This window comes from Monodelphis domestica, chromosome 1 (assembly GCF_027887165.1).
Source record: "Monodelphis domestica isolate mMonDom1 chromosome 1, mMonDom1.pri, whole genome shotgun sequence".
Taxonomy (NCBI): domain Eukaryota; kingdom Metazoa; phylum Chordata; class Mammalia; order Didelphimorphia; family Didelphidae; genus Monodelphis; species Monodelphis domestica.
In genome coordinates this window covers 353,505,350-353,521,192 of record NC_077227.1, presented here as the reverse complement: position 1 = coordinate 353,521,192, position 15,843 = coordinate 353,505,350, and positions in this window count along the sequence as shown.

Sequence of the window (15,843 nt, the reverse complement as noted above, 5' to 3'; positions counted from 1 at the left end):
AGGAATCTTTTGACACTACAACCAGTGTAATATGGAAATATACAAAATGGCTCTCGGGCATTGAGATGAATTATTACTAATTCCTATAGAAATAAATATATCTGCTATTAAGCAATTTTTATAATTTGGAGACATAAAAAAAAAACTCCTAGAAACTGCTTTAGTCAGAAAGTACTTGATTTTCTCTCTAACCATAGGCTGTCCGTGAAGGACAATACTGGTTTAGAAGAAAAACTGGGGGGCAGCTGGGTAGCTCAGTGGATTGAGAGCCAGGCCTAGATGGGAGGTCCTAGGTTCAAATCTGGCCTCAGACACTTCCCAGCTGTGTGACCCTGGACAAGTCACTTGACCCCCATTGCCTAGCCCTTACCACTCTTCTGCCTTGGAGCCAATACACAGTATTGACTCCAAGATCGAAGGTAAGGGTTTAAAAAATAGAAGAAAAACTAATTTTTTTTAATTATATGCAAGAGTATGGTGAAAGATTATGAGTAATATGGTCTCATTCATGAAGCATTTTTTATAATAAAGTTTTGCTTTCCATCAATGAAAGTGAGACTTCCAAAATATTTCCCATTCAATATGAAGAAGTAGAAATAGTTCCAAAGAAAATAATAAAGAAAAACAGACTTATGGTATACATAGAATTGTTCCATGTTGGAGATGACACAGTTTCAAGGACATTGGAGGATGGAATCTAATAAGACCGAAAAAGGGGAAGCTATTCAGTTGGAGGAGTGAGACCCACAGGTTTTTACTTGCCCCAAAAGGAATGCAGATGATACCAATAACTGCTGACCCATATGCCCACTTTCTCATCACTACATAATAAATAATCTACATATGCATCAATAACATCCTTGTTGAAAACATGAGGCAAACTTTAGCAAACAGTATTTTTGCAGTCTTATAACTGACTGAAAAGCTCATATGATAAAAGACCCTGCTGGGCTTGTTGTTTGTTTACCATTAAAATAAATTATCTGATTCAGTGAGCAAAATGTAACCTTAAAGGCTCCCTTCCAACAAGGTATCTCCCTCACATATGTTAATATTATATAGACATAGATGACTGTTTAACAATCTCCTAGTTATTAACTTCAACAAAGGAAAAAAAAATCATGGAAAACCATACTCACACACACCGAAAAATTGCTACTTTCTTGGAGGAAGTCCATTACAGAGTTCAAATATAAGAATTCCTTATAGAGGATAAAGTCCCCCACCCAGATTTTTTTTTTTTGTAAATGACATTGAGTTCATTGTGCCAAGTCCCAGAACACCATAGTAGCCCCTAAATAAGATTCATAATTATTCAAAAAGGTTTGACCTAACTAAACAAATAAGAAAAATAAAGTAGGTAAAGAAAATGACTATTATTGAGCCTATGGTATGCAGTTAGATGGAGAGTTCACATGTCTTGAACAAACATTTCAGATGGACAGGGAATTGCTCCCAGCATTTGAAAGGTGAAAGAGTCTGAGCTTCCTTGTTTTGGGGAAATTGCACAAAATTTTGAATGACAATATTAAACTGGAAAAAACACAAAACTATTAAATAGTCAGAAAAAAACCCACTTTTTAATTAAGGAAAGGAGTTCAGCGCTTTCCTTTAGGTCTCCACACAAAGCCCTGAGACTCTGGTTGTTTTAGCCAATGATCTCTGGGAATGCCACCACGCTAGATGACAACTCCAAAAGACAAAAGAATTTGGGGGACTAACATATCATGTGGGGAACCTAGGGACAGGGAAAGATGATTGATTGACACTACCAAGCTACAAGGAAATAGGAGTGCTCAAACTACACTGACAGACTTGAAAAAGAAATCATAGCCAGAGGCTAGGGTGTAAGGGAATGAACTACTTTCAATGGATACTAAAAAGAGTGGTCCCTGCCCAGGTGTGGGTCTTCTTAGGAAAGAGTGTCTGAAACATTGGGAGAAACTACTAGGATAAAAGGATATTTTATCATTTGCTTAGGTCTCCCATCTCTACCTAAACCAGTATTATAATTTACTTTAAGGTCTATTATTCAGTCTGAGACTAGTTAAATCTGAAACTTCCCTTGGGGCAAACTCTCAGGGGGACAGGGAGGAACTTAGGGTCTCTAGCTTACAAGCTGACCCTAAAATTTGGGGTTCTCTTAGATTCCACATCAACAACTTATAATTATTTCAAAGTTATTACCTTAGAATTATTTTGATCTGCAATGTCTTCTGTAAACCTCAAATTTCCTTAGACTTATAATTGTTGAAAATTTCACCATTGGGATATTTCATACTTGGAAAATTTCTTACTGATAGTCTATTGGAATGGGAACTCCATTGGCATGGGAGGTTCCTTCTCTTCCCTTCTTAAGATTACTTTAGGACAGAAACCCTTTGCTGAACAATGGAAAGGACTTTGACCTATGCTTGAGCATAGAACAGGAATTTCTTTGAGTCTTGATTGATTTTAGAATTGATACAATGGAGATACTCCACCCTATTCAGTCCTAATAGGATTGAGTAAGGGCTGCAGCCTAGATCAAAATTTAATTATTCCAATCTCTACCATACTCAAGTTAACAGGATTTAGAAAGGGCTGGAACAAAGGAGTAAAGATTTAATCATTTGAAAAATATGACCTTCAACAGACATGTGCAAAAGCCAGAAACCTCTGGGCGGTCCTGGGTTAAGTGAGAGCCTCCATTGACAGGGAAATTGATGAAGAGTGATTGGTAGATGTGAGGACTGAGGGGAGGCAACTTGGATGGTGTCCTTAAAGATAGGAGGGTCTGGAGACTCGGGGGAGAGGATTGAGTTTTTGGTCGGTGTGGTTCCTGGGCTCGGAGGAAGCTTGCTCTGAAGGAAGCTGAAGGTGGGGGCCTCTGAGACTGTTTCTCCATTTTGGACACGTGAGTGAAAGGGACTGATCTCTTTTCTTTGCCCCAGCTATCTAAGGGCTTGGGCCTTTTGGCCCAGCCTAAACAGAAGGGGTATTTAAGCCCTATTCCCTTCTCTCCCCTTTCTCTCTATATATATATCTCTAATTCCTTTCTTGCTCCTATTGTAATTAAACTCCAAAAAAGGCTGACGGCTGACTTGAGTTTTCATTTAGGAATTACATAGCTGATTCCTTGGCGACCTTAAATTAATATATATCAGTCTTTTAAAGTGATTCCCTTGTAACACTTCATTGTAGAAGGCTGTGCTTTATTTCAGTTTTTTATCTCTTTATTTATTCTATCATTTTTGTTCTTAGTCTAGGATTTTGCACCAAGTCCAGGATCTTTCACCTTCCTTCAGCATGACATAGTTTGGCTAAATGAAAGTACTATCTCCCATTTTAGTACTAGCGAAGGAATGTTATTTTACGGTAGCTTATTCCTGTTTTTACTACAGTTTGAAAGCTATTACCTTAGAGTCCCTAGGTGGGATGTGAGTTGGGGACAGGAGTCTTGGCCTAGGGTTAGGAACTAATTTCACCAAAGGTTCCAGATCCTGACATGCCGCTACTTTCATTTGTCTTCTGGGTATATCTTGGCCCCTTGTCACCATTGATCTTGATCCTTTTCTTGTGGAGTCACCTCCTGCAGTTTCCCAGCTTCAGATCTTAGCCCCTAGAGCAGATGCATTTCAGAATGATACAATTAATCTAACCTATTTTCTTGAGTGAACTCCTCAGTAGTTTGTGGCTTCAGGCTTCCCAGCCTTCAGCTCCCAGTCTCATTCCCTGGCAAACCCCAGATGAAATGGTGTTGACTTCTGGTGTGCTTTCTAGCACATGCTCAGACTGCTGTGCTGACCTTCAGTTGGTTTACTTGGACTGCCCTCTACTGGAAGCCTTGAACCCTATTTTAGCCTTTGTTTGACTCATCCTTAATATTTTATAAATGGAGATTTTGAACCTTTGACTTAATTCCCCAAAAGTCCTTAGTATTTCACAAAATTCCCTATAATTTCTCCTGTGTCTCCACATTGGCAAGATCATGTTATTGGTATTTAACTGGTGGTGACCCCTCCCATACTCTCTTTGGTATGATGTAGCAATCAGTGGTGATGGGGGTAAGGTGGGGATTTTAAAATGGCTAACCAGTCATGGGCACATGGTTTTTATGTTTATTTTGTACCCTCTTTATTCCTTGATTTTTTTTCCCATTTGAATTAGTTCATTTAGTCAATTTAGAACATTATTCCTTGGTTATAATAATCACATTATTTCCCTCCCTCCCCTCCACCACTTCCCGCAGCCCACGTGCAATTTCATTGGATATTACTTGTGCCCTTGATCAGAACCTTTTTCCATGTTGTTGATGTTTGCACTAGGATGCTCATTTAGAGTCTACATCCCCAACCATATCCCTTCCACCCATGTATTCAAGCAATTATTTTTCTTCTGTATTTTCCGCATCCCATAGTATTTGAAAGGATGTCTCATCATTGTCATTTTCTTCAATGAACTCATTAATTGTTTAAATCATTTGTTCTTTAATTAACTGGTTTTAGAGAATGGTATTGTTTAATTTCCAATCAATTTTTGAGTTACCTCTCCATGTACCCTTACTAATTATGATTTTCATTGCATTGTGATCTGAGAAGGTTGAATTTATTATTTCTGCTCTCTTCTACTTGTTTTCAATGTTTTTATGCCCTAATACATGGTAAATTGTTGTGAATGTACCATATGCTGCTGAAAAGGTGTATTCCTTTTTGTCCCTATTTTTTTCTCCACATATCTACTACTAACTCTAATTTTTCTAAGATTTCATTAACTTCTCTGACCTCTTTCTTATTTATTTTTTGGTTTGATTTATCTAGTTCGGATAAAGGAAGGTTCAGGTCTCCCACTAGTATAGTTTTTCTATCTAGTTCATTCTTGAGCTCCCCTAGTCTCTCCTTTAGAAATTTGGATGCTATGCCATTTGGTGCATACATGTTGAGTACTGATATTTCCTCATTGTCTATACTGCCTTTTATCAGGATGTAATTATCTTCCCTATCTCTTTTAACTAGATTTATTTTTACTTTGGCTTTGTCAGATATCATGATCTTAACTCCTGCCTTCTTTTTATCAGTTGATGCCCAATAGATTTGGCTCTATCCTCTTACTTTGACCCTATGCGTATCAACCTTCCTCATGTGTGTTTCTTTTAGACAGCATATGGTAGGGTTTTGGATTCTAATCCACTCTGCTCTTTGCTTGCATTTTATGGGTGAGTTCATTCCGTTCACATTCATAGTTATGATTACTACCTGTGTATTTCCCAGCATTTTGATTTCTACTCCTGGTCCTGCCTTTTCTTCTTTCACTATTTCCTTCTATACCAATGTTTGTTTTTAATCAGTCTCCCTAGTTCCCACACTTATTTACTTCCCTTTCTACCCACTTCCTTCTTATCCCCTCCCCTTATTTTCCTTGCAGTCTTTCTAAAACTACCCTCTCACCCTCTCCCTCCCTTGTACTAGTTCCCTCCCCACCAATCCGTTTGTTACCCTTCTACTCCCTTATGGGGTGCAAATCTATTCTCTGCCCCAATGGATTTGATTGTTCTTCCCTCTTTGGGTCAATTTCAATGCAGGTAAGAGTAGAGTATTTCCTATCTCCAACCTCTTTACCCTTTCAGTGTATTGATGTTCTCCCCCCCTCCCGCCATGAGCTTCTTTGTGACATATAAATTTACCCCCTTTTGTTTCTTTTCCCATTTCTTTTTGTATTAACCTCATTTTTAGCTCTAGTTGTATACATATATATATATATGTACACACACACATGTATATGCATTTATATATGTATATGCATACATATATCTACATACCTATTTATGTCTTGTCATTTCATCCTATACAGTTTGTCACTGTTCCATCTAAGTGTAATTCTTCTAGCTGCCTATTTGAAAATAACAATTTTTAAGAGTTACCAATGACCTCTTTTCTGATAGGGATACATATCATTTTAACTTATTGAGTCTCTTAAAAAAATATGTTTTGTTTTGTTTTTCTTTTTTCCCTCTTTTTTAATTGCCTTTTGATGATTCTGTTGAGTTCTGTGCTTAAGCATCAAATTTTTTGTTCAGGTCTGGTCTTTTCTTTACAAATTCTTGGAATTTGTATTTGGAATTGGAATTCTTCTATTTTGTTGAATGACCATACTTCCCCTGTGAGAATATAGTCAGTTTTGCTGAGTAGTTGATTCTTGGTTGTACCTAGTTCCCTTGCTTTCCAGAATATCATATTCCATGCCTTTCGATTCTTCAGTGTGGATGCAGCCAGGTCCTGCATTATCCTCACTGTGGTTCTGTGGTATCTGAATGACTTCTTCTTGGCAGTTTGTAATATCTTTTCTTTGATCTGATAGTTCTTGAATTTGGCTATAACATTCCTGGGTGTTGTCGGTTGGGGATTAAGTACAGGAGGTGATCTGTGGATTCTTTCAATCTCCACTTTTCCCTCTTGCTATAGAATATTGGGGGAGTTTTCTTGGATGATTTCTTGTAGCATTATGTCCAGGCTTTTCCTTTTGTCATGGTCTTCTGGTAGACCAATGATTCTTAAATTGTCTCTCCTCGAACGATTTTCTAGATCCTCTGTTTTGTGAATAAGATGCTTCGTATTTTCCTCAATTTTTTCATTCTTTTCATTTTGTTTTATAGTGTCCTGCTGCCTTGTGAGGTCACTTGATTAGTTGTTGTATTCTTGTTCTTAAAGACTGGATTTCATTCCTGGCTTTTTGGTCATCCTTCTCCTTCTGGTCTGATTTTCTTTCGAGGTCATCTTTCATTCTCTTTACCTCATCTCTCATCTCCTTTGTCTTATCTTTCATCTTCTTTGCCTCATTTTCAAGCTAGTTGATTTTGGCTTTTAAGACACTATTTTCTGTTTCCAGATGACTTATCTTGGTTTTTAAATTCTTTCCCCAATTGTCTTCAGCCTCTCTTAATTGTGTTTTGAATTGCATTTTGAATTCTTCCAAATCCTGCATCCAGTTCGCTGAGATTTCTGTTTTATTTCTTGGCTTCTCCTCTGTTCCATTTGTGCTTGGTTCATTGCCTGAACAGAAGCTGTCGATTGTAATTTTTCTTCTTTTTCTGTTGTTTGCTCATATTTATCCCTTCTTTGCTCCCTGTATTTGTCTGTGCTCTTGCTCCTCTCATTTTTTTTATTTTGGGGCTTTCTGTCAGTCTGCCCTCTAGGAGCTTTGTCAGATCTCTCAGTGCAGTCTCTGGGGAAGGAGTGTTGGAGTTTGAGCTTCCCTGTCCTCTGGAGGCTTTTGATTGGATTAAAGTCCAGCAGTCAGTGAGAGAGGGGTGTTGGAGCTTGGGCTTTCTTGAGCTCTGAAGACTTTTCATGGGATTAAGTTTAGCTGGGTTGGGCTGGATGTGCTCTGAGGCCAAAACCTCCTGGAAGGCTGGAGACCTCCTGGAAGGCTGGAGCAATATGGAGGGTCTCTGCAGCTCTGACCAGGCTGCAAGCTCTGCACTCCTTCTCCACCTCCTTCCCTGCTGCCTGTGTTTGATGCTCTGAGCCTGGCACAGCCTGCTCACAATGTACACCCTCCAGACCAGCACCTTTGCCCACCCAGAGGTTCCCACTGCCACTGGAGGCTTAGTATTCTAGTTGGGGGAGGAGGAAGGTGTCCTGGGACCTTCCTTCTGCCTTTCCCTTAAACCTGAGTGTTCTCAGATTCTGGCTTTTGGGGGATGTACCTTTTGAATTGAATCCAGCAGGAGGGTTCCTTGGCTCTGTCTTGTTTTTAGGTTTGATTTTCAGTCCCCTAGGAGCATTCCATGTGTAAGGTAAGGAAGGGTATTCAGAGGTATGAACTTCTGCTACATCTAGGCTGCCATCTTGATTCCTTGATTTCTAATGATCATTTAATAAACCTCCTAAAATATAATATTTTTTATTTAAGATATAATTTTAATTTTTACAATATAATAGAAAAAGAGCTCAGTCATTCTGCTTTTCTTCATTGTTTTAGTTGTTCCTCAGCAGATTAGGATTCTCTTAGGAGTTCTCATGCAGACATCTTTAAAAAAAACAAACAAAACACTTATTTCTATCTTAGAATTACTACTGTATATCAGTTTCAGAAGTAATAGATAGACAATGGAGGGAAGTTAGGTGATTTTCCCAGTGTCACATAGCTAGAAAATGTCTTGGGCCATATTTGAACCCAGGACCTCCCACTGCAGGCCTGGTTCTCAATCTTCCGTCCCTCATTTCTAGAAGACACTCTCTCCTTACTTCTGCCTCTAAGAATACCTCAAGCTCAGCTCAAGCACTATCTCCTATTTAAGGCTTTTCTGGTTCCTCCATTCCCAGTTCCCCAGTTCTTCCCCCTGAATTCACCTTTCTTTGTTCATATTTTTTATATATCCAAATGTGAACTCATTTCCTCAGATAGAATAAAAGCTTTTTGATGGCAAGATCTGTTTCCTTTTTTTCTTTACATTGACAAGGCCTGACACAGTGTTGGCAATGAATAAAGGCATGTTGTCATTCACTTACTACTGAATGATTGATGAGATAGTTGTCATCACCCAATTTGGAGAGAATACCTACTTGGATGAGATCATGTTCATTTAAAATATATTTATGATTACAAAATTTGACATGCATTTTATCTCTCAGTTACATTCCAGCTTTATATTCTCCACTCCTGTTATTCCTGTTTTATATTTAACAACAATAAAAAAGTTCAGAAAAGTGAACTGATTGGCTCGAGGGCATAAGGTATAGAGGTCAAAAGAAAACACCAAAAAAACAGAACCTAGACTTTGAGTCTAGGCTTTTCAATTTATCAGCTGCATGACCTTGGGCAAAGCACTTTGCCTTAGTTTCCTCTCTTGGAAAGTAAGTATAATAATCAGTGCACTATTTACCTCCCAAAGAGATTGTGAAGAAAGAATTCCAATAAAACATTATACAAAAGTGAGCCATTACTACTGTCAAAACCTAGACAAGAGCCTAAATCTCCTAACCACTGGTTTGCATCACACAATATTTTTCATATTTAGTTCTCTACTATGTAGGAAAAAATGCACATATGAGAATTGGTGCCTCAGAACTTCTGCTTCAGGTGGATTGCCTCCAGTCACTGCTAATGGAGATGAGCATTTCAGGGAAACTGACATCTACCTACTATCGAGTCAGGTTAAAAAAAAAAAGATTGCCACAGGAGAATAGTCTCTTAAGATTGATAACACAGGTGCGTTAAATAGTACAATCATAGGATATTAATTTGGGAACATAAATCCCAGAATAACAGAACTCTGAGTCACTAAAACAAAAATTTTTAAAGTTTGAAGGGACCTTCAAAGCCACTTAGTCCAACTCCCTAATTTTATTTAGTAGAATCATAGGAAAATGAAGTTACAGATTCAAGGGACCATCAAGAGCACTGAGTCCAACCTTCTTATTTAAAGATTAGAATTTCTGTTTCTTTTATTTTAAATCCTTACCTTCCATCTTGAAATCAATACTGTACATTGGTTCTGAGGCAGAAGAGTGGTAAGGGCTTGACAATGGGGGTCAAGTGACTTGCCCAGGGTCACACAGCTGGGAAGTGTCTGAGGCCAGATTTGAACCTAGGATCTCCCATCTCTAGACCTGGCTCTCAATCCACTGAGTTACCCAGCTCCCTGCCCCCTCTTAGTTTCTTAACTGAGGCACAGAGAGAGTAAGTGAACTTCCCAAAGTCATATAGCTAAAAGCCTAAGGCAAGATTTGAACTGGGGCCTTCCTGATTCCAAGTCTAATGTTTTGTCTATTAATGATATTTGTTTCTACATCAATTTCAGTCTAAATAAATTCCTTCCTTCTTCTCTAGCCAGTAAAAAAGAATTAAAAAATAAACTATTCAGCAAAACTAACAAATACATCAACCATGTCTGACAGCAGGGTCAGTGTTGCACACCCATATTCTTCCATTTGTACAACAAAGTGAATGAAGTATATTTCTTGTTCTTTCCTTTTTTTACAAGGTTTTTCACTGTGTATATTATTTTCTATGTTCTGCTTCAGTTTTTTTTTCCTATTCCTCTCTGAATTCTTCCGTATTTATGACTTCTTACAGAATAGCAATGTTCTATTGGGAGCTAGGTGGAACAGTAGATGGAGTGCCCACCCTACGGTTAATAAGACTCATTTTTCTGAGTTCAAATCTGTCCTTAGATACTTACTAGATTTGTGACCCTGGACAAGTCACTTCACACCAATTGCCTAGCCCTTGCAATTCTTCTGCCTTGGAACTAACAGTATCAATTCTAAGACAAAAGATAAGGGTCTAAAAAAAGAAAAGAGAAAATAAGACCCCAAAAGAGGTCATGAAGAGTCCAACATGACTGAACAATAAAAAAAAAAGTCCCATTACCTTTTTGTCCCACAATTTCTTCATTTATTCCCTAATCTGTGGACCTCTATATTATTTCCAGTTCTTCACTGCTACAAAAAATGCTGCTATAAATACTGTAGCATATGTTGAACCTTTCTTTCTGCCTTTGACCTCAGGGTTTATGACTAATAGTGAAATATCCGCATCAAAAGATATAGATATTTTCATTACTTTTTTTACTATAATAAAAAACTGCTTTCCAGCATCAGCCTCCTTATTTTATATAGTAGGAAACTGAGATTGAGAAGTGGTAAGCGACTGGTTACTAGAAGGCAGAGCCAAGAATAGAATCTTGGTAAGTTCTAAAGTCGAGATTTTTTTTTTTTATGTCATTCTAGGGTTTTCTAGGGCCTTGGTCTACGGCACTTTGGTGAGGAATCCTCACCAGAGGATTTGGAAATTAAAAGGTAGTCTTGGCAGACATGATAAAGAGTTTCATGTTAATGGGAATGCCCCATTAAATAGCCATAATTCCAATTTAATGGACACACTATTATCACATATTAATTAGATACCAAGTTCTTAATTCAAAGGATGCCTCTCCAGTTTTAGTAAATAAGGTTAGAGACCCATGCTATAAATTACAGTGCTGGGTAATTACTTCCTACCTGTTTACTATAAGGGCTGTCTAAAGAATTATCACAGTGATGTATAAAGCTTGGGAAAGGCAGGACATTCCAGTGTTTTCAGTCTTGGCAAACTCTCAGACTCCTGTGGAACCACAATCCTTTTCTGGGCTGGGGGATTATACCCACAGTTTCACATTGTGTTCCATCTCAAAAGCAAGGGACATAGCCACTTAATCTGCTATCCATTATCACAGTCACTAAATAGTCATTTAAGATTTCCTTTTTATAACTAATTGATATCTGGGGGGATGGCCTGGAATGACCTCTCCAGCTATTCATTAAAAGGCAATCAAATGATTGCAAGTTTCACGTGCTTTATGGAAGTGTTCATTTGCCAGTGGTAGAGTCCTTGTAATTTTTAGATCCTTATTGGGTAATTGGGGCTTAGCTCAGGCTTAGTAATTAAAGGACTAGTGATAGCTCTTTCAGAAATCAATTGACACTAGAATCAACACCCTTCTCGCCCAGGGTGAAATAATATACACTGTGGGTCCTGCAGCACTAAGTTTCACCAAGCTCTTACATTTTAACATAATAATTCATTTTATAATACTTGAAGTTTTGTAAAACACTTTCCTCATAGCAACTCTGTGAGGTAGGTTATAATTTTATAGATGAGGAAAGTGAAGTTCTCAAAGGTTAAATGACCTATGATCAAACAGCAAATAAGAGTCTAAGATGAGAGTGAAACCTACATTTCCTAATTCTCAGCACTCAAAACTGAACAAACTTCTTATTCTGTATTCTGAAGCAATTTTCAGTTTTGACTAAATTAACTAATTTCTGGTCTATCACTAAAGTTCTATAATTCAACAAAATAATTTCTCTTTTTTTCTTCAAAATCAGTGGCTCATATTGTCTGCAATATAAAGAACATGTAATTTTACATGTAATTGAGGATGTTAAATTAAAAAATTTTTAATCTATAAGTACTTATAGGATAAATTCCTTTTTGAGCTTTATTCTACAGAAAGAGATAGGCAGACAAAAACAAAGAAACTGAAAGTGAGCGACAGGAAGACAGACATAAACAGAGAAGATTATGGGGGAGAGATGAAGAAAGAGAAAAAAGAAGAGTGAGTGAGAGAGAGAGAGAGAGAGAGAGATAGAGAGAGAGAGAGAGAGAGAGAGAGAGAGAGAGAGAGAGAGAGAGAGGGGAAAGGTATCCTTAGAAATAAATTGTCTGCTTTTAACTGTCAGATTACAACTGTGAAACCTATATTTTCTTTCTTGATTAACTGCCAGAAAATTTAGAGCTAAGTATAAAGGTTGTGATCTGCTGAGTGCCTGAAAAAAAAAAAAGCATCTATTCATTTCTTTCCTTTGGAATCTTTTTTTTTTCCTTTTAAATTCAATTCAACAAACTTTTGTTGAGCCATACAATGTGCAGAGCTACAATTAGCATTCCATATGAACGTGAATAAGATCCCCACCTGCATTCCACTGACTCTCAGTCTAATAATTAGAAAAGAATTAAATCATCTCATTACAATCCATTGCTAAAATGGAACACAGCGAGCATGCTAAGAGACCAGAACAGGTTCGACCCCATACCTACAACCCAAATAGTTTTCCTAGATGGGGGACTGATTTTCAAAGAGTCTTCTCTTTAAATATTTAGAAGAAATGGAAAAAAAATACCCAGAATTCACCTGAAAAATTGGCTGACACAATACTATGCCACAGGCCATCCATTCTCTCTGACCCCAGTTTGTGCTCAGCTTCTACCAGGAGGCCTGGGGATTAATTGGCCATGTAATCGTTATCCCAGCTCGTAACTGCAAATGCTGTTGCTATTCATACAAGCACCTAATCCTTTTCTGAATCCTTCTTGCTTCAATTTGCCACAATAATATCCCTCAGTGGTGAATAATTACACATTGTGTCAAAGAGGGTTTCCTTTCTGCTCTTCTGAATTGAGCTCCTGCTAATTGCACGGACTGTCCCCTTCCACCTGAGCTACAGGATTAGGTAGCAAGGAACACTCAATTATAGCCTTCTTGTAATAATTCATTTAGATTGTTCAGTCATATCTCTGAACACTTTTCTCTTCCCTCTGATGAACCGATTTGAACTGATTTCTTTTGTCCTCATCTGGAAACCTCCCACTTTATCACTTTAAGAATTTCCCTGCTTCTTTCATGGATCTGAAATCACAGAGCCCCCAAGCAAGAAGGAACTTCAGTGGGCATTTAATGGAAACCTTAATTTGTCTTATTCCCCACAGTTTAAAAAGTTGTCATCCTTCTTAAATTTTCCTCAACATTCCTTTGGCACAATTTTCTCATGTTTCAAAATAAAGGGGTTAAACTAGAGGATCTCTAACATGTCTTTTGGGCTCTAAATCTCTGATCCTATGATCCTCATCACTGCCAACTTTGAATTATATATATATATATATATATATATATATATATATATATATATATCACCCACTTCCTTCAGGGAAAAGAATATGTCAGTTTTTTAAATTGTTGTTTCCCAAGCACTTAGCATGTGAGGGGAGAGGGAATAAGCATTTATTAAGCAACTACTAAGTACCAGGCATTGTGTTGATAACTCAACAAATATTATCTCATTTTATCCTTATAACTCTGTGAAGTAAGTGCTATTATTATTCCCATTTTCAGTTGAAGAAACTGAGGCAAATAGCAGTTAATGTAGTTGCCCAGAATCTCCCAGCTAAGTAAATGTCTGAGGCCAAACTTGAACTCAGGTCTTCCTGACTCCACTATGCCATCTAATTGCCCTGCTGGTGATTTGATAAAAATTTTGGTTACTGTAAAAACTAAAATTAATCTATAATAATTTCAATATTATATTTTATAAGATTTATTAATAATCACTACAAGTAACAAAATAAAATCATGTGTCCATGGCTAATCTATCTGTTCAAACAGCCTGCTCCACCATAGTCACCGATAGGAAGCAAAGAGAGCTAGTAACAGATGACCAATCTATTTATCCCCTGTCTATATGACATCATGACAGGAAGTCAGTGGGCTCCTGGGAAATGCAGTTCAAAGACACAAGATTTCCAATTACACATTACTAAGATTTGCGTGAACAGATGCATAATGAATTGAACAGTATGAAAAGAATGATACCTATAATGATAAAACATTGTAGAAACAGATAACTTTGAAATAATTAAGAACTCTGATCAATGTAATGACCAACAAGAATTCCAGAGAACCTGATGGATAATCCTGGAATCTGATGGACAAATCCATCCAGAGAACAGGATGGATAATGACACATGATACTCATCTCTTAATAGAGAAGCAATGGGCTCAAGTGGCAGAATGAGATGACTTTTTGGACATGGCCAATGAAGGAATTTATTTTTCTTACTTATGTATAGTTGTTAGAGGAGTTTTATTTTTCTTTATTTAATAAGGGATGGAGGTAGGAGGAAGAAAAAATACAATTCTGTAAATTGAAACAAAATAAAATTAAATGAAAAATAAATATCTATTTAATTGAACTGACCTAAACAGAGTTGAAACAATAATCTTCTCTACAATGTCCTTGGCAATAGATTATCTATCCTCCACGTTATTTTTTATTACTAATTATAATTAAAAATAATGATTCCTATTTCTGTTGTGCTTTAGGATCACAAAGTATTTTGTTTTGTTTTTCCCACAACCTATGAGAAAGATTGAGCAAATGTCTTTATACACATTTTCAGATTAATTAAGAGAGGCCAGACAGGCTAAGTGATACTTCCATAGGTACACTGGATTCAAATCTAACTCTTCTGTCTCCCAGTCCTGGACAAATACAGACCATGGCTTAAGTGTCCAGGATATATACTCTGGAAGACATCTAAGGACTGGGCTCTCTGAATGTCTACACTCTCATTCCACTATTCCAAATCGCCTCTTGTTTACTGATTAGGAGGGCAGGTTGGAAGGGTGGTCCTTACCTCCAGAGGCAGACAATTCCCCTTTGGATTAGTTTTAATGATGAGAAAGTTCTTCCTGAAATAACTCTCTCTCCCCAACTCCCCACCCCTCCTAGTTCAGACCTTTCAGGCCAAGCGAACAAGCACAATTAAATATTTTACATGAGAATCCTCCAGATACTCAAAGATGATTCTCATGCCCCACTTAGTCCATCTCCAGGCTAAACATACGTCATTCTTTCAATTGTTCCTTTTACAAGTTTCAAATCCTCCTATCTTGGTCACCTGCCTCCCAAAAAGTTTCACTTTCCAGTGCCTAATGGAATTCAATCTTAGCCAAAGCTTAAACAAATGACATACCAGCATTACACATGATCCACTAGCAGCTGTTTTAAGACACAAGAGAGACAGGGAAACAGAAAGAGCACAGATTTCTTTAGTGCTTTATGTTTTACTAAGAACTTTCCTCATCACAATCCCATGATATCGATGATGCCAGCACAATCCTATTCAATCTCCACTGTGCCATCTAATTGCCCTGCAGGTGATTTAGCCCTTGATAAAAAATTTTGGTTACTAAGATTTGTGTGATCAGATGCCTAATGAATTGAACAGTATGAAGAGAATGATGCCTATAATAACACAACAGTGTAGAAACAGACAACTTTCAAATAATTAAGAATACCCATTTTACAAGTGAGGAAACCAAGACACAGTCATTTCCCCATGAACGTAGAACTCAGGAGTGTCAAAGCCAGCATCTGAACTTAGGGGACCAATGCCCTTTTTCCTTCACAACTGTTGCCTCTCAGACCCTGGTCCTTTAATATATACTACAATGTCAATCCATTTCCTCACCTTTCTATCCTCCTACTGTGTCATTATCTTTGCCTATAATAGCCCTTCTTTTCTCTGACGCTAGAGTCACTC